Source organism: Bos grunniens, chromosome 24, assembly GCF_055505025.1.
Source record: "Bos grunniens cultivar Pamir isolate PY7600 chromosome 24, Bosgru_T2T1.0, whole genome shotgun sequence".
NCBI classification, from domain to species: domain Eukaryota; kingdom Metazoa; phylum Chordata; class Mammalia; order Artiodactyla; family Bovidae; genus Bos; species Bos grunniens.
The window spans coordinates 35610874-35614055 of record NC_141188.1 but is presented as its reverse complement, the minus strand read 5'-3'; the positions used below and the strand labels follow the sequence as shown (position 1 = coordinate 35614055).

Here is a 3182-nt window from a genome sequence, read left to right as displayed (position 1 = left end):
TGAGCCTTGTTGAAGATTCTTGGGGGCTCCACATGGGTGTGCTGGGATTTTGCAGCTTCCCCACCGCAACCAGTTCAGGCCCAGTGGAGGGTCATCTTTTGAGTCATCTATTCTTACCTGGGCTTCCCAGTTGACTCTAGTGGTAAAGAACCCACCCCCAGGTTAGAGGTAAGAGATGTGGGTTTGATCCCTGGGTGGGGGAGATCCGCTGGAGGAGGGCATGGCAACCCACTCCAGTGTTCTTGCCTGTAGAATCCCACCAATAGAGGAGTCTTGAGGACTGCAGCCCATAGGGTCGTACAGTTGGACATGACTAAAGCGACTTCACATACACACACACACACACACACTATTCTTACATATTCAGGGGAAAACCTCTTGAAAATGACAGGAAAGGCCATCCTTTCTAAATAGCATATTATATTATGTTATATTATGACTCAGGGAACCTACAACAAAAGAACAGAACAGAGAAAAATCAATTTTCCTTCTGTCTTAAAAATCCAATTACAGATGACGATATATCATAGTGGCTTGTGTTTCTCCTGGGGCTGACTCTTAATAGAGCTGCAGTTCTCAAGGACTTTCTGGATGATGATGGCAACCATGGGCGGAGGGGGGTTGGTGTGGCCAGGGCTCCTCCATTGCGGGCTGGGGGCTGGGGGTGGGGCTGGGGAGGCAAATGGCATGCAAGGAGAGGGCTGCGTGCTGTGGCTGAGCTCTTGTAGGGTGGCCGGCTGGCCTGAAGCTGTCGATTCACTCTGCATCTCTGGGGCTTTGGGCAAGTAATTTATTCTCTCTGCCTCAGCTCCTTGGCTGTAAAATGGGGTGAATAATGCTCACAGGATTGCCGGGAGCATTATATGAGTGAAGACATGCGGTGTGTTTAATGCCTGGAACATAACAGTTAATCACCTATGTTATTTATTATTGCTGTGCTCCAATCCCAGTTGTGCAAGCAATCTCTCTGAGTCTTCATTTCCTTCTTAAGAAATGGAGTAAAAATACTTACCTTGGGGCCATTAAACTTGAAATGGAATCGTGTACAAAGTGGTGTTTATTGAGTTGGATTCGATGAATGGCAGCCTTCCCAGGAAGGATTTTTTTTTTTCCCTTCTCTGAGTTTTCTACACTTTCTTAGATTCTTCATGACATCTTTCCAAACCCAAATCTGGTAATGCTCCCCTGCTTCTTGAACAAGACAAGGTGTGATCCTTGCTCAGAATGGCAAGAAGGAATGGCATGAAGCAGCAGCGGGAAGGCAGGCAACCCTCCAGCTGACCGAAACAACCATGGAGGAAAAACATTTATGAAATTGTATGTGCGCTAGGCACCATTCTAAGCATATAACAACTTCCTTCAATCTCAGAGCACCCTTGAAGCTAGCATTATTACGGTTTCCATTTGCAACTGTGGTCCTTGAGCAGAAATGGGATTCGGGCCTGGGCATTGGGCTCTGGAGGCTGTGTCCGGAACATGTGGCATTGGCCTTGAATAGGAGCTCTCTGAGGAGAGAGACTGGGGATGCCTGGAAGGAAGTGAAAGGAGAGGCTGGTTAGAGTGTTGTGAACACCAAGTCCACCTTTGACTTACAACAATTTCTTTAAGGAAACACGAGTCCAGTTATTCTTTGTTACCAAAGCAGCTGTGCTCTCTTGTCTTGCAAGTCCTCATAATCGTTTTTTTGCCACTTCCTCTCTGTGCTTCCCTGGCCGCCTCATGGTCTCAGACAGGGACAAATGAGGCCAGAAAACTCTAGTGGCCGAACACAGTGTCCTTCTGTGTGGGTCACTCACTCACAAGGTCAGCACAACAAACACCCCACTGCAAGGCCTGTCCCTGGGAGGCTAGGGGAGGTGGGGACTGTGTCTGGCTGGGTCTCCGTCTCTGCCCCCGCCCAGAAAAGCATGGGGAGGCTGATGATTGGAGAGGAAGCATTTGGGGGCGGGCCAGAGTGAGATGTGGGAGGGGCTGGGTTTCTCTGTGAACCACTTCCTCCGGGCATTTTGGAAGATTACATGGGAGGCTGTAATTGTGATGAGCTTTTGCCTGATGATCGCTGAAGGCTGTTACCTTGCTTCTGTAAGAACTAGAGTTTGAGTCAATCACCTTGACCCTCATTATTTTTAAAACCACAAAATGTCAGAAATGTAATCCTGATTGTTAATGTTACTGTTTGGCGGGAGGTGGGTAGAGATTAGCCAGCCCTTGAATCATCCATATGTAGTACATTCCGGGGTGTAACTAGAAGATAGTATGTTCCTTTTCCCAACCAGAGATATTTCAAGAATCACGCTGCACATTTGTGTAACACCTAGTTTATAAACTATTTTACATACTTTCTTAGGATATATAAAAAAAATCTGTTTCAGAATAAAAACTCTCTCAAAATAACATCTAAATATCTTTCTTCCTGGGCACAGTCCTCTGAGGTCACAACTGTAGAATGGGGCGTTCTTTACCCCCTTAATTGAAAGATTGTATGACTCGCATGAGAAGAAAGCCACCGATTTTAGGTGGCTAAAAGCAAAGATTTAGAAAGAAGAAAGAAGACTTGTTTGGAAGATCTGCCTACTTTGGAGATGAAGAGAGTTTTATTTCTTAGAGACAGGATTTATGGATTTACGTTTCCTCCAAAAGACAAATGTCCCAGTAACAATTTTTTTTCTCCAGCACTAGGTCTAATCAATTACCTTTGTTAACTAAAGAAATAAATAATCTCTAGAGAGTAACAGAGTTAAAATTCACTGGGTTCCAGTGTTTGGGGTTATTTGAACACCCCCCTCCCCACCCCCCCCACCCCCGCCCCCCGGGGGGAGGAGGGTCTCTCTCTAGAGCTGTGTGTGTGTCTGTTAGTCGCTCAGTTCAGTTCAGTTCAGTTCCGTCGCTCAGTCACATCCGACTCTTTGCGACCCCATGAATCGCAGCACGCCAGGCCTCCCTGTCCATCACCATCTCCCGGAGTTCACTCAGACTCCCGTCCATCGAGTCAGTGATGCCATCCAGCCATTTCATCCTCTGTCGTCCCCTTCTCCTCCTGCCTCCTATCCCTCCCAGTATGAGAGTTTTTTCAATGAGTCAACTCTTCGCATGACGTGGCCAAAGTACTGGAGTTTCAGCTTTAGCATCATTCCTTCCAAAGAAATCCCAGTTGCTCAGTCATGTCCAACTCTTTGCGACCC

The 3182-nt window shown here is 46.9% G+C and overlaps 1 long non-coding RNA gene across 1 annotated transcript; it reads right to left on the bottom strand.

Moving 5' to 3' along the window:
* Positions 1-403: 403 nt before the first annotated feature.
* LOC147346041 (uncharacterized) lies at positions 404-1846 on the bottom strand. The gene is made up of 2 exons (XR_015153824.1): positions 1638-1846; positions 404-1528 (listed from the first exon to the last, which is right to left on the bottom strand). It is a non-coding gene; the product is annotated as an uncharacterized LOC147346041 (long non-coding RNA).
* Positions 1847-3182: the final 1336 nt, after the last annotated feature.